The following is a 16,676-nucleotide window of genomic DNA, read 5'->3' as shown; positions in this document are numbered from 1 at the left end:
CTCCTCGAGACTGGGTACATTCTTCTCCTTGGTCCTTTTCCCACTGGGCCTTATAATATGGTTATTTTAGCTCTGCTCTTTGTACCTCTAGTAGACAAGCCTCACCTTTAGGGCAATGATTATATATTGTTCATCTTTGAATCCCCGCTGTTTCTAGCGCAGAGATGGAACCCAACAGCAGAGCAAAAATATTTGCAGGACTAATAAATGAAACTACCTACTTCAGCCAAAATCATTTGGGCTTAATAATCAGACACTGAGGCCCCGCAGAAACAGTTTAAGGAATAACTGACTGACAAGGAGTGGAAATGTTCATTCTTCCAATAGCACACCTTTATTTTTCAACTAGCATTTGGTAAAAGGTGGCAATTGTGCATGGGTTAATTCCTTTAATTCCTCCATCACGTAGACTTGACCATAATAGTGGTCATTTGAAATACAACTTCTAAGTTGCAAATCTCAACAATCTGTTTCAAGGGGAAATCCATATAGATAAGTACTAAAGTTTTATTTTTTAATCAAAAGGTTAATTAAGTGAATTAATCTTTATGTTTGAATACATTTTTGCATGGAATTTGGAATAAATAATTTAAATGGGTTAAAATCAAATCAGTGTAGCAATAAAATGAATAATAATGCTTAGGGAATGAGTAAAAATCTTATGTGTTCTATTAATTATTCAACAGCAGACAAAATTGCCTGTGGCAAGTTTAACCTGAGAAGACAAAAAAGATGATAAAGATTCTCAAATCCTCCTGCAATTGCAAGTGTCTCTATAGAAATCATTTTATAAAATATATAGTATTTCACAAAGACATAGTTTTTGAGCAGTTCTTTAAAGAAAAACACCAAGTGGTTAGCATTTAAAAGAACCTTCTGAAATGCAAAGAGAGTAAATAACTACAGGATTATAAATCAGCTTTGTCATGTCCGCTGAGGAAGTGAAGATAGACAGCAAAAATGGAATCTGACTACACACATGTGGCTTAGAGCAGAGGCCCACAATCATTTAATGAAGATTTTCTAGGAGCAAATAGTGACACCATCCATCAGCAGGATGTTTCTATAACACCTGTGTGTCTGTGAGACCATGTAGGTGGTAGCGTATGAGTAGGGACCTTCTTTTGTTAGTAAATGTCACCAAATAAGTTGGACAATATGAGGGGTGAAGTGTGTATCACTATTCAGGAGAAAATGTATGATAAAATAAGAATATAACATCTACTTCAAAATATGAGAATGCAAGGCAATTTCTGCCAATTGAGGGTCTCCAGAGAAGTATTAATTTGCTCTTAATTTAAAATTAATTAGGTCATGTGAGATGTATGTCTTGCGTTATGGTTATTAGAGACAAAATTCTTAGGGAGGAGTTTTGCGTATATGTTTCCTATACCCACATCTTGGAGATCCAATAAATGCAGGTTGAATTGAGAACAAAGAGATACACCCTCTGTTGCCACACTAGCAGTAATATGGAATAAATTGTACATGTTACAGTATTACCTTAATAAAATCTATAAAAACTCTGAAATGTAATGCTTAATTACTACCACAAATTTCATATAAGATATATATATACATAAACAATACACATATTGAAAAATATAAATGTCAATTTCTATGTAGCTCTGAAAACAAGACCCACAAAAAAAAAGTCATACTTTAAAAAAAAGAAAAAAACTTTGAAAGAGTCAAAGGAAAAGAAAATTCTGGGGCCTCCCTGGTGGCGCAAGGGGTTAAGCACCGCACTATGAAGCAATCCACAGCCTCTGCAGCACGAGTTCGATCCCTGGCCTGCCAGGGAGCTACCCACATGGCGAAGCTGACCTCTCCTGTCTCGCCTGCTGCTCTCTCAGCAGTGTATTTCAGTAGATCTAATTGTTCTGTTCCCCACTCTGCCTCTGGTGAATCCTCTCACCCCCCGCATCTCTGGCCTGTACCCCAGTTCTTGTATGCATAAATAAATCTTTAAAAAAAAAAGGCAATATCCGGCCTCCCTGGTGGCACAGCGGGTTGAGCACCATGCTGTGAAGTTGTCCACAGCCTCTGCAGTGCGGGTTCAATTCCTGGCCGGCCAGGGAGAAACCCACATGGTGCGGCAGACCTCTCCTGCCTCGCCTGTTGCTCCCCTCAGCAATGTCTTCCGTCTGTCTGCCTGTTCTGCTCCCTGCTCTGTCACTGGTGAATTCTCTCACCCTCCCATGCCTCTGACTGTACCCCAGTTCTTGTATAAATAAATAAATCTAAAAAAAAAAAAGACAATATCTACATTAGTTTTGGAGGACTGGCTAACTATTAATATCATCTTACTTTTACAGTTATCAAATCTCTTTACACTTGTTTAATCATCAAAACAAGTCTTGGAAACAAGTAGGGCCAATACAATTTATCATTTCCCACAGGTAAGATAGGGGTACCTAGAGAAGATTTTACTAGAGAAAGGTGTGTCTCACATGGAAAGGGGTTGTGGAATTGGCATTTTCAGCATGTAGGTAAATGGAAAGCTACTTAATAAGAGATTTCTTTGCTGTTTTGAGGACTAGGGAAAGGAAAGTTTGCCATGGATCCCTAGGAAGAATGTGGTGGGAGGATCAAGAAGAGTAAGCTCTTGAAGAAATACAATAACATCAAATGATCAATACAGAGTATAGCATCAATATGGAATTAAATGATTCTAGACTCCAATCACAACATGGCAGAATAACGAGGTTTTGATAAACCTTTCCCCTAAGTACAAGTAGGTAAAACCAAATTTTGTTCATGGGTGGCAGGGAATTAGAAGAAAGAACACCCCCCACCCGAAAAAAAGAAACATAAATGAAAGAGGCAAAAATACAAGATATTAGAGAAATACAAAAGAACTTGCTCAGATTTGCTTAGATCAGAATCCTTTATCAGCTGTAAGTCCCCTTGGTCTAGCTAGTCATTGTAACAGCTACCTCTAAGGCTGCTGCTGCGTATGTGACACAGTCTGTGAGCGACATCTTGCATGACGTAATTCATAAAAGATAGTTCTCTTCTTTAAACTCCTGCCAACCTTTCCCAGAAAGTGACCAAAACTTTTCTTCCCTGAGAACTCTTAATGGGAACCACATCCCTAGTGCTAAGAAATGTAACTCTGATGAAGACAAAGACCTTTTGTACATCCAGCAGAACAGAGCTTGGCATGAAAGAGGTACTGAATATGTATACATCGAATGATTACAGGAAGATCGGGGATTTCCCATTGAAGGAAATCCCACATCAGAGGCAAGGAAGGCCTCACCATTTAATTAGTTTAATTAGGCAATTGAGCACTTGAAAAAATATTACCTCCTTTTCCACAATTTATGATTTGCCCTACTTGGTAAAAATGCTTTTCTATTTCATGGTCACTATGGAAGTCCAAGGACAGCCGTAAATCAGGTCTTCAGCTCCAGGCCCCTCTGCTTTTTACTCCTGAAATGGCACCGCTCATCAGCAATTCTGAGACTGGCGCTGCCTTTGTAAGATTCTAAATTCTTACAAATGCCTGAAAACCCCACAGAAAGAACTGAAATCTGCTAAACTTGAGTTTAATCCTATTTAAATAGATCCCCATTTATTTGGTCTTTATAATTTTAGTGTCAATGCTTTAAAAGTTTATATTACTTAGCACAATGTAATTTTAAAAACCTGCTATAAAAAAAAAACCCTGCTATAACAGATGTCAAAATATTCCTAGTAAAAAGTTTTTACCTGATGTATAGAACAAGTATATTTTATATGTGAGTTTCACATATGTGCTGATCCAATCCAATAGAAAAATCCTATGTTGATAATGAAATCCAATTTCAGTTCCTAATGGGAACACTATTTTGCAACTCTATTTCTATGCCATTGAATATTTTTCCTTTTGCATGGCCAGTGTAGTAACACCCAACGCAAACACAGGGGTGGACACACATTTTAAGTGACTATAATTTTTAATGCTTGCTTTCCTTAAAGATTTCTGTTTGTGGTCAATTAAAAAGCAAGTCTCTAACTGCCTATTGCTCTACCAAGAGATAGACAATAAATAGGCATTTTAAGGGAAAGAAATTGTGCAATGTCTCAATATTTTTGTTTGGGTAATGCCAGGAATTATGTGGTAAACTCATCATAAGAAAAATAATCAACAAGCATATTACTTGTAGCATAAGAAAAAGAATATCATGCAAATGAAATGCAAATACAAAAGAGCTAAAAGGATCTGTTCAATCACAGGTGAAATTTTTTCCATGCACAAGCTTTATTTTCCTTTTTTATTGGTATAAAAACAAATACTTATGTCAAAATGCCTAAAAGACCCTAATATTTTTTTAAAGGCCCTAATATTAAGTGTACTTGCTCAATAAATGTTTACATGTGTGTGTGTATACACATTTCAGATCAAGGTATAGACTATTTCCAGTACCTCGGGTTTTTTTATTTCCCCTTCACAACCAACACTGTGCCCCAAAAGTAACCACTGTTCTGGCTTATTTAACTATTGATTAGTTTTTTCTTTTCTTAACTCTCACACATGCAGAATCTTACATGATGAATATCCTAGGACTGGCTTACTATGTCTGTGAGATATTCTCCACCTTGTTTGTATAGCTGTAAATTGTTCCCTTTTGTTGTCCATTCTTCTGTTGATAGACATTACCTCCAGATCCCATATTTCATCTGCTACAAACATTTGATACATAACCTTGGATGACCTATAAACTGATTTATCATGAGACTATGAGTGGACTTGCTAGGCCACAGGGTATGAATATGCTTGGCTGCAGTACATACTGACGGTTTTCCAAACAGGTTGAAAATAATTTTTATAGCTCCTTAGCAATAGCTTAGAGTTGAGAACTGCCCCAGTCTGTGTCAACACTCATTATTGTCAGTTTTTTTTCATTTTGACCATTCAGATGGTGTAGCGCACTGTGGTCTCCCTTTGCAGGCCCCTCATGACTAATGATGAAGAGCACCTTTCCATATGCTTGGGGACCATCTGGTTATCTTCTTTTGTGAAGTATTTGTTCTAAGATTTTTGCCCATTAGGCTGTGACCCAAGCACAATTCTTGACTTAAACTCTAATATAGGAGTACTCTATACTGAGTTCTACATAATTTTGGTAAATTAATCTAATGGGGTTTTGCAGGGGTCATAATTTTTGCCTGTTTAGATGATCTCTGTGGTGTTTTCAAAAACATTATTTCAAAATTACCTTTTTTTCCAAGGGCAGAATTCTGCATGGAAGGACTGCTATCCTGTATGCATTGTCAGAAGTGAGATAAAGTCCCATACACTTTTGTGGTGCAGAGCACAGACTGTCTGAATTCAAGACAGATGATATTGGCTGCATTTATATGCCTCTGATAGTCTCATCTGTATAATGGGGATCTTGCCAGGACATGCCTTATAACACTGTGGAGACCCTTGGTGTTAGTCTTTAGAAAGCTCTTAGAATATGTGGAGAACACAGCAAGCCCTCAGTAAGTCCCAGTTACTGATAACATTACTTGAGTTGCCTAAGTTGTGTCTATTACATCAAGAGCTAGAACATCATCCAATGAATTAGGGAGGTATTCACATGTGTATCTGGACCACCCAAATAAAAACCGGGAGATTGAATTTGAATCTCCAGAACTAGCAGGGTGAAATGACCACTGAAATGATTGCCGAAGCCTATTGAAAATGTCCTTTCTGGTTCATTTGGCTCTGAGGACCCAGCATATGCCTAATGGCTCACTAGTGTATGAGTAAGGAGGTCCATGGCCAAATTATACATATTCATGACTTGTGAAATCATTCAGTCTGGCTCTAAGAACTGAAAGATTTAGGGGAAAAAAGACCAGCTAGCTTTTCAGGAAGCGCAAGACACAGGAGTGCTATAATAAAATGGAAACTTGGGTTCCTCAAGAATCATTTTGTAAAAATCTATAATGCACTCCTATAAAGGCTATGCATTCAAGGGCATGCAAGCAGTGAGGGAGTACAAGTCAAATGTGGCAGGACAGAAACTGCCTGAGTAAGAGCTCCTCCTCTGCCAGTTGCTTAAAGGGGATCATAGGCTTTTTCTCTTATTAAGCCCATCTGTCTGGCCTAGGTGCCGGGCAATTCTTCCACTAATGAGAATCTGCTCTTCCTAACACTAGAAAAAAAATAAGTCTTCATCTCCACCCCTTTGTATGTGCCAGTGGCATGTCAGAAACAATTTTTCAGGAAAGAGGCATTTCAAGGAACAACCGGGTATGTCCATTCAGTCACTGAGCTCTCAGCCATTTGATGCAACGAGGACAGAGGACAGTGTTGACTGACTGTCCTTCCATGCTGACTCAGATTCGGAAGGGAATCACATCCTTTATTATAGAAGCCACAAGGATGTTAGTTTCCCATAAATGCTCACCTAAGACTGCCCAATGATTTGCACTTAGTCATGATTTTTTACAGAATTCATCAAGTTATGACTACCTGGATTTACTGCTATTAATATGTCAATTTTTATTTTGCTTGGGTTAAAAAAAAATACTTTCTATTCCATGGATTTCAAGAAAACGATCCTTGAGAATTATTTAGCTCAAAGGAAAGACTTTTTAATAAGTTTATTGACCTGCTGTGAGAGGCAGAATTCTACAACTGTCCTTCCCCACCAAGATTCCATTCTCCTTCCTCCCAGAAGCTGTGTGATGAGAGACCACTTCTGTGACTGTGTTATGTTATGTGGCACAGCTGACCCTCACACAGGGAAATGGTCTAGGTAGCCCGGATCTAAGCACATGAGGCCTGAAAGCAGAAAGCTCTCTCTGGCTGGTAGCAGAAGAGGGAATCAGAGAGATTGAAAGCACAAGGGAAATTTAATTTTGGCTTGAAGATAGAGGAAGGCACCAGAGAAGGAGCTTGGGCGGTCTCTAGGAGCTAAGAAAGGCCCCTGGCTGAGAGCAATCAGGGAACATTCTCCTCAGTCCCCTAACTACAAGAAATTGGATTCTGCCAATAATAGGAATGAGTTTAGAAGAGGACTCCAAGCTCCAGATGAGAACACAGCTGGCCGACACCTTGACTCCATTCTTGTGAGAACCTAAGCACAGATCCCAGCCATCTTAAGCCGGATTCCAACCTACAGAAATGGGTGCCCTTTGAAGCCACTAATTTGCGTTAATGTGGTGGGCAGCAACAGAAAACCAGTACACCTGGTTTCTACTCATTGCATTCTTTTCAATGACCAAGCAATAGGTGAGGATTGGGTAAAGAAAATGAAAAGGACTGAGAAACACCCACAAGATCAGCTCAGGTCATTGGAGATCATGGTATCATCTGAAGAAGAGGAGGTGCCCTCTGACCAGGTTGATAATAATCACACAATGCAATTGGAACAAGGACAAAAATACTGGGTCTGCCAACAGGTATGTAAGAAAGTTCAACAGGTACTGGGCTTGACAGTCATTTCCTAAAATTTGAATCATACCGGGGATAGCATTTTTTTTTTTTTGGGCTTCCTTTTCTTCTATGCCTTGGGGGGGGGGCTCTCCTGTTCCTACATCAATATGGTCAAAGACAGGAGTGCCATGACAGCTCCATGCATGGAATGAGAACATGCTGCTGTCATGCGTCATTGTCACAAAGTCCGTCACTATAGTAATATATAGATAAGCATCACAAGGTGCTAGAAAAGGGGAAGGTGGAAGAGGTGATAAAAAATATTAAATAATTCCCATATTCACAAGAAAGTATAATAGATAGAGTCAGGAATCTTGGAAGAAAAAGAGAAAGGGTGAGGCCTGTGTGCATAACACAGGGCTGAAGCAGGAAGCCGGGCGCAGCGGTCCTGGGAGTGGCTCTGCAGGCCCCTCCTGGTGCCGCCTGCCCCTCTGCCTCTCTCCCTCGAGTGTGCCACCCAGCTGGCTGGATTTTCTCTACACTCCTGGACTCCTTGGCCCCCCTCCTTCTGCTTCTAGTTCTTAGGACAGGTGTTTTTCAGAGAGATCCCTCACGACAGTGCCCAAAATGATACTCATCTTTCTGATTTCCATAGTCCTCTCCTCACCAGAGCACACACCTTCTGCTTTGTTTGACAGAAAACTGGAGTTTAGACACATTAGCAGGATAATCAAATAAAGAAATAAAGTGTATTTTTTTAGGAATAGAGAAATTGAGGGTCATGGCTTTTAATTTTTAAGATAATCTAGTTATTTTGAAAGATCCCTCTTTCAAAGAATATTTCAAGCTTTATTTTTAAAAAAGAGAATTCTTTATGAAAGAAATATGTACTCAAAACCTAGTTCAAGTATTATAAAAAAAAAAAAAAAAGTATGGCCTTTCTATAGCCAAAATCTCAAAAGGAAAAGTCCAGGTCATCAAGACAGCAAAATTTATTTCCTAACTTACAGTGTTTCCTTGGACTTTACATCTCTTAATTTGTATGTATCACACACACACATGCGCACGCGTGTGTGCAGGGCTCCTTGGTCTACCAAACAATAACTTATTTCCTACTTACATGAGTGGTTCTAAATGTTGAAAGTACTACTCTACTTTTAAACATCTTTCTTGTCAAGTTAAATTCCAATTTGAGGGGAAGGAAAAAATGAGAAAAGATAATTCAGTTCACTACTGGCTTTGGCTCTATAGTATGATAAAAGCAACTTCTTGTTTATTTTTCCTGTACCTTTCTAGTGCTAGCTTCTAGTAATAATCATGGCATTTTAATGGGTATTTTAAACAGTGTTCACTGCTCAATCTCTGAAAACACATTAATGCATAAGACCTCACCTTCATATGAAGAATTTTGAAGGTGGCATAAATAAAAATGACCTGGACAATTTTTATCTATGGACATTAATGAGAAGTATTTATTTTATACAGCTGATATAACTTCCATGATCCATAATAAAGACATAGGCAAGTAAAGGGAAGCAGCAAATTTCATGCTGGCTCTGCCCATGGTCTGATTACTCAGCTTGGGTAGACAGACAATAATTGCAAAGTGGAGGGGGTATAATTTCCTTGATTTTAGACAGAGCTTCTTTCCCTACAGATCAAAGTGTCTAATGAATATTCTTCCTTGTCTTGCAAGAGAAAATATGAGCCTCTAATCGGTGCCTTCATTTCTGTCTTCTCTATTGTTGATAGCTGTGTGTGTTTCATGTTCTTATTAGAGTTATATTTTCCAGTCTCTCCCTCTCGGAGGGGAATTAAGTTATGCTTTTAGTAAAAGAAAACTGACAAAAAATATGGAGAAATGAGCTGAAGTCTAATTTTGTTCATTACTTCTTTGAATACATAATTAGACACACAAATATGTGTGCAAAATGGCAGAGTCATTTTTCTAAGCAAAATACTTTGAACCTCTCCCAACAAAACACAGCTCTCCATCCATTATCTTGCCTCTTTGTAATTACCCTAAGGGGAAGACTAGGACAAGATCTCATCACAGCTTTTGGAAGAATCCACTTGGGGCTCGCTAGACTTGGTACAATATTAGAGACTGGCTTTCGCAGAGTGAGATAGATGTGTTTTGAAAAATAACAGCTTTTATTTGCTGAGAAAATGAAAACTGCCCATTTGCTTGCCTGTTCCCTTGCTGGTCTTCCTTGTACTACCTCCATTGATTCCATGAGTTGAGAAGTATCAAATATCTATTCTAAGTAAAAATAGCTCCTCCACCTTCCAATCTGACTTTAAGACTACACCACTAGAATCAACCTTCTGGAGTAACTGGGAACAACTGGACAGTGCAAAGGAGGTTCTAGTAACCTATAAAAATAACTAATTCAATTGCATGCTTATTATGTGCCAAGCATTGTGTTAAGTGTGATTTATACATATAATGTTATTTAATGTTTAACACAACCCTATATAGTGAATCTACTATTATTATAAATGAAGAAATTCAAACCTAAAGAGATTAATTACCTAGATTTAGACTCCATGGTCAGTATATGGCAGAACCAGGATTAGAACCTAGACAGTCAAGAGTGGAGCCATGTGCTCTGTGCTTCTGCTGTGGGTTTCCTTGGTGTACTGTGCTTGTAGCACCTGCCTACTTGATTCTGGGGCAGCGCAATTAACTCACTTATTCCTGTAACATAATGTATTGCGTCAAGCAACAAATGCGGTGGGGCTCTCAGTAACCTGGTTTACAATTTTATAAACTAAGGCAAGAGTTCAATAATCTGTAACTCTCAGAAAGGGCATGAGCTGAGATCTGAATTCAGAAAATCTTGCACCACATGTTGTGCTTTTAGCCACAGCCTCTCCTTGTGTCAATAAATACCTAATTTGTTCTTCCCCATGAGAGGAAGTTGGGACAGTAAACAAGCTGGGCAGCCGGGTTCTGTCTCAGGCCAACCCAGAGGGCTGAGGATAGGATGACTGGACTGTGCAGGCAGACATGTGACAGAGAGGACTGGGGGGCTAAGTTGGATGGGAAAGTTCAACAAAGGTGGAGACAGTCCGTTGCAGAGGAGGGTGGGCAGCCCAGAGGGGACAACCTTCTGGCTTCGCCCGAGGAGGCAGAGCAGGAAGTGACCATACTGTGGCTTTTGCTTTCCGTTCCTGCCACCTGTAGCCCTGGACCTTGTAAAGACAGCCACGGTCACTTGTAGGCCAAGTTTCCACAAACTGCATATCGCTGAGTAACTCAGGCAAAATAAGTCAGCAATCCCCTTCTCAGCAGCTGTACCAAACCTGACGTGAGGAAGCATGAACACATGTTGGTTATCACACAGAGGAATCCAAACGTGTCTAATTAAAAACACAGTCAAATGCGGGGGAACACAGTGGTGCTCAGGGCTCACCTTGGCCACCGGGAGACTCAGGAATCAAGGGCAACTTTGAGGAAATGCCAAAAACACACCTGCCCGGAAACAGTTCTCCCAAACACATTTGTCTTCAACTGTGGGATTGGAAAATACATGGATTCAAACTGAAGTTTGGCTTCAATAATGGTTATAATAGTTTCTATTTGTAGGGTCTGGTAAATTTACAAGTGGCATTCCCACCCAGTATATCATTTAATTTTCAGAGCATCCTTCAAGGGCAGGCAGGACTAGATCTCCTACACAAAGGAGACAATTAAGGACCAGAGGCTGACAGCCCTAGAGTTAGACTCCAGATCTCATGACTCCTGCTCTAATCACATATGAGGCTGGACAAGGAATGTGGAGTGAAGAGCAACAGGGAGCAGATAAGAGCATGCCACAGCCAAGAGATTGGTATTAAGAGAAAAACAATGTAAAACTAAGGACAAGCACCATTTATTTTACTTAAGATGAGACAGATGGAGGTTTGTGGTTGTGTAAATGAAGGAGCACTCATGGTTACCTGGTCACTTATCTGCTCAGATCATGAGATGTTATAAAGAAGTGATATATTTTGAGAAGGGTAGAATATTTGCAAGCAAAAATGGGATGGAGAAAGTTTTAAGATGGAAGAGACAACTTCAATGAATGTAAGAGGCAAAAATCAAGTACATAAAGAACAATGAATTGCCTAGTTGAATTGTTGCATGAAACAAGTGAAAAGTAGTAGCAGAAAATAAGGCTGGAAAGGTTGGGGGAATAATATCACAGATACTTTGGAATGTCAGGCTAAATAGTTTGATCTAATTTATTAGGCTTTGAAGGACCAATAGTATTTTTTATAGAAATGGATGTAATACAATGCCTGCCTCATGGATTTCCTGTGAGATTTTAATGAAATGCTAGTGCAAAAGTGCTTTGTAAAAAAATGACTTGTGGAATTAATATTATAAATTCATTCTTTCATTTATATATTCATTCCTTTAACAAGTGTTATTTGAGGGCCTACTGTATATTAGGCATGGTCCAGGCATTTGGTATTCATAAATGAATAAGACTTATCACGATGAACTGAAGCTCACAGGCTAGTGGGGAAAATGAACATTTAAATAAATTACGAGTAAGTATTCTAAGGTTAACTGTCCATGTGGTGCTGTGAAAGTACAGAAGGAGGGTTTGATAATCTTTTCCTGGAAGAGTCACAGGGGAAAGGATTTTTGAACTGAGTCTTGAATAACCATAGATCTAAAGTAATCGTTAAAATTAAACTTTGAGAAGAAAACATAAAAGAAAATCTTTGAGACTCTGAATCAAAGTTTTCTCAGACAAATCACAAAAAGCACAAACCATAAATGAAAAAAGTGATAAATTTAAACTGATGTTTTTAAGTAAATGAAAAGGCAAGTCATAGAGTTGCACAGTTATATGTGCAAGACATATAACTGAACAGAAAGCTTATATCCAAAATATACAAAGAGCTCTTACAAGTCACTAACAAGAGAAACAGTCCGACAAAACAATAGGCCAAAAAATTTCAATAGATAACACAAAGAAGATATAAAAATAGCCAATAAACACAAGAAAAGATGCTCAACATCATTAATCATTAGGGCAATGCAAAATAAACTCACAATGAGCTATACCTACTAGAACAGTACAAGTTAAAAGGACTGATTATACCTAAAGCTGGTGAGAATGTAGAACAACTAAAATCCTCATATATTGCTAGGAGGAATGCAAAATGTTGAGGCCCATTTGAAAATAACATGACAGTGTATTATAAAATTAAAAAGATAGCATTAAGTGTTAACAATCCCACTTCTAGGTAGTTACTTAAGAAAAATTAAAACATGGGTCCAGAGACTTGTATATAAATGTTCACAGCAGTATAATTCACACCATTCTAAAACTGAACATAACCCAAATGTCCATCAATAGCTGATTGAACAAGCACACTGTAGTGTATCTATACTATGTACTTTAAGTGTATTAAGGACTGGTGGTTCTTAAATGCCTATAGAACTGAAGCTAATCTATGGCTATATAGAACAAAATATAGCACATAATAACTTTATGCTTTGAAAAACGTAGATAAAGCAGAGGTAGCCAAAGTTATGGGACAATGAGAAGAGAAAGTTCACTGCCTTACAATTTTAAAATATGTAAGCAACTTTAAATAAAATTTATCTTTTTTTAAGATTTATTTATTATTTATACAAGCACTGGGTACAGTCAGAAGCACGGGAGGATGAGAGAATTCACCAGAGCCAGAGCAGGGGACAGAACAGGCAGGCTGATGAAATACACTGCTGAGGGGAGCAGCGGGCGCAGCAGGAGAGGTCTGCGCGCCATGTGGGACCCTCACGGGCGGCCGGGGATCGAACTGGCGCTGCAGAGGCTGCGGGCAGCTTCGCAGCCCAGCCTCAACAGCTGTGCCACCAGGGAGGCCCTAAAATTTATCTTTAATGTTGAAAAATTAAATAAAGTAAATAAAGCCCAAGATGCAATATTTTATCTTTCTCCATTATTTAAGTTTTCTCTGACCTTCCCACTCTGATTCCAAACATACATTTCTGTCTAAGTCACCTTCTCTCTCTTGTCAGGGATAGATGGATTTTGATCACTTACTCTAAAAAGTATAGAGGTAAGAAATGTTAAGCAGACACAAGAACTGATTTCCTAAAGTTGATCTTTATGGTTTTAAGTGAGTTGACAAATATGTAATGATTGTTCAATGCAAGAATTCTAGATTAGTCAAATAAAACACCAAGTTACAGATTCATATCAAACATAATATTCTAACCCAAGTAATATTATAATTGCATATATTACACCATAATGGGAATATGTCAGTTTCCAATTATCACATAACTATTGCACTAATCACCTTCAAGATCTAATAAAACAATGGTATAAGGAAAACAAAATCTAAACACACCATAATGAGTAGAGGGAAATCTCTGATGAAATATTATTACATATTATAAATGACAATTTTGAAAGCTTTCTCAAACTGTGTTTTAATCATGTTTGTCTCCATTAAGCTTCTAAGCTAATTAAATAGGAAAACCAACTTGAAACAAGGAAATTGATTTTCTGCATAGGACACTCTCAACAGAGTCACAAACACAGGAAAAGGATCATTCTTTCTTCATGGTGTGCAAATTAAGTTCTGTTCAGAAAAAAAATTAACAGAATCCCTGCTCCCTTGTTCCCCTCTGTTCCTTTGTTCTTTAGTGACATGTTAATCAAGTAAATATGGCAGGGAGGGAAAATACATCTGAATGTTCCTTGTACCTTTCACCTTTGGGACAACAAAGCAGTCTCCTGTCTCTTTAGAAAGCACCTCACCCACGCCTTCCAGACTCCTCCCTAATGGAGTCTGGACATCGGGGCCTAAGGACTAAGGTCCTAGCTCCTTTCTACCCACCAACGAATTCCACCAGCAATCTACTTAGCATGGACCAGAAAAAGAGGAATTACCTTGTGCACTGTGGGGTTTTTTTAAATTATTATAATAAAGATAGTCTACTAATTAGCCTTCCATCTCATCACAACCTCTTCATCTCTTCTCGCAATGCCCCTAAGTGCATAAGGGTCTCATTTTCTTTTGAGATTACCCCAAAAGAGAAATCATGAGGGCCCAGATTTACCTACAGCAGTAAAGATAAAGAAAGTTCAGCCGTGGCATCCCAAACTTTAGCTCTTTGACATGAGATTCTAATGTATTAGTGACGTCATCAAAGTCTACTTACAATGTAGAATGGGTGAATGGAGGGCTCTCAGCTATGATGTGTAATTAAAATCAAAGGAATATCCTTTTGGAATACAAAAACACACACTCAGAGAGAGATGTGCACCACCATGTTCACTGCAGCATTGTTCACAACAGTCAATATCTAGAAACCACCCAAGTGCCTATTTACACATGAATTGATGAAAAAGATGGGGTATAATACTCAGCTATAAGATAAAAGAGGAAATCCTGGATGACCTAGAGAGTATTGTACTGTTAAGTAAGTCATACAGAGAGAGACTAACACCATGAGATTCACTCTTGTGATAGGTGAGGAAACAAAACCAAAGAGCCACCAAAACAAAACAGAAGGAAACCCTTAGACTATAAGAACAAAATAGTGCTCACCAGAAAGGAAGGAAGAAAGGGGGTAGTGTTTGGTGATGCATGGAGGTAGAGTTAGTGGGGAACACAATGTGTATATACAGATATTGATGTGTAAGGCTGTACACCTGAAACCTGTATGTTATGAACTAATGTCACTTCAGTAAAAAAATAAGCCACAAAAAAGAATATCCTTTTGTGAATTTTGATGCTGAGAAGTATGTTCTTGGATGAAAGATAGAAAAAAGGATATCCCTATATCCTTTTGCTTATTATCTACATAATATTCATAAATCTGTCTTGCAGAAGACATGTGTCAACAGTTCAACTCTCACAGCATAGTATTCACTGTAGAGCATGCCATCTCTGGGATAATTTCACGCAAACATGAATACACGCTGTATTCTGCTGAATCTGAACACCACCAAGATTTTTATCCTCTGTTTCATAAGGGAAATTTTTGCTAAAAAGAAGCTCAGTGGGAGCTTTTAAATAACTCCAGGAAACCCTTTCCCCCACACTTTAGTAATCCCAAAACTGTGGCTAGGGAGCAAAGTGCTTTTTACAGGTATGGGGGTCTGACTGTTAAGAGATTTGAATGTAAATATATACTTGGTGCTGTAATTGTTATGTATTATTATTTATCATCTAATTATGGCCTAACTCCATGCTGCTGTATTCAGATATCCCATGGTAAAATTAGGTCTGCTGAATGGTAAAGTTGCCAAAAACAAAGCTAACTTACAACCTGTGCAACTACCTTTGCTTAGCGTACTTCCTGAAAGCTGTCATGGAGTCACTGCCTTGCTTGCCTGAGCAGAAACTGAAGCAGGGTTACTGGACATAAATGAGGGCAGAGTCATCCTGATGTCCTTGAGGTAGGAGAACAACACCGCTCAGTTCTTTCTGTGCAAATTTTCTTCCCACACATAGTTAGCATTTCCAGTTCTTGAAATCAGCATCCACCCCTGGTGAACTTGATTTACTCTCAATGTCAAGCATGATGGACTACTTGGGGAACTACTAAACTACTTGGGGAGGAAAGAGACAGAACTCAGGAGTCTCAGGGTCTTCCAAATGGAGGAGAGTGCAGCTGTTTGTACAGAAACTAAGCTAGGGGTGCCACCCATCCTGGGGTGGGGGGAAAGGGTGGGGAGTGTAGAGGAGTTCCCACACATTGAGAATATTCTAAAGATGGAAGGAAGTGCTTACTTACTTGGTTAAATCCCAGAATCTCGAAGTTTCATTGTGGGGATATGAGAAACTGGGTTTAAAAACTAACAAACAACATGGGCAAGATGAGCAGCAAGCCGGCTATGTGGCATATCTGTGGGGCAGCGCCGAGTACCTGCCAAAGCCTCTACTGCTCTCATGGTTGTTGGTTCCTTCTCCCTCCTGTACTCTGGGCAAGCATACCTGGAATGAACCCCACGTTACTTTTTTCCAGCCCCCCATGATTTACTTTGTGCCTGAAATCTGGGAAGGTGATGACCAGATCACAGTCTTGGGAGAAGTTTCCATTTTTCTTGGTGAAAAGAATCCAAAGTAAGGTTTCCTGTACAAGTTTCTCTAGACTCTCCATGGCCACCACTGCCTAGAAGAATCGGAAGTGGCTTCTCCAGCTGCGCTTTTGGATTGGCTCCATTCTCAGACGCAGTCCAGGAGGAGGTTTCTATAGCTTGGTGCTTATTTTTAGTTCTTTGGATATTTTCTTAATTGCTTCCCTCTGCATTCTCCCAGCACTTGTGGGACTGAGAGAGATGAATGGCAAACG

At 39.0% G+C, this 16,676-nt stretch overlaps 1 protein-coding gene and 1 long non-coding RNA gene across 4 annotated transcripts in view; one reads left to right on the top strand and one right to left on the bottom strand.

The window, feature by feature from the left end:
• GLRA2 (glycine receptor alpha 2) overlaps positions 1-16,676 on the top strand; it is a 145,048-nt gene that overhangs the window by 74,993 nt on the left and 53,379 nt on the right. The gene's annotated exons all lie outside the window — the stretch shown is intronic.
• The window catches only part of LOC129145895 (uncharacterized), a 45,101-nt gene continuing 38,641 nt past the window's right edge, over positions 10,217-16,676 (bottom strand). Inside the window, exons 2-3 of the long non-coding RNA XR_008552043.1 lie at positions 10,780-10,877; positions 10,217-10,669 (exon numbers count right to left, since the gene is read on the bottom strand). This is a non-coding gene — a long non-coding RNA (uncharacterized LOC129145895). The remainder of the gene's footprint in view (positions 10,670-10,779; positions 10,878-16,676) is intronic.

Source organism: Talpa occidentalis, unplaced genomic scaffold, assembly GCF_014898055.3.
Source record: "Talpa occidentalis isolate TD23 unplaced genomic scaffold, MPIMG_talOcc4v2.1 talOcc4.15, whole genome shotgun sequence".
Lineage (NCBI taxonomy): Eukaryota > Metazoa > Chordata > Mammalia > Eulipotyphla > Talpidae > Talpa > Talpa occidentalis.
The sequence above is the reverse complement of the archived record's forward strand: the minus strand, read 5'-3'. Positions and strand labels throughout refer to the sequence as shown.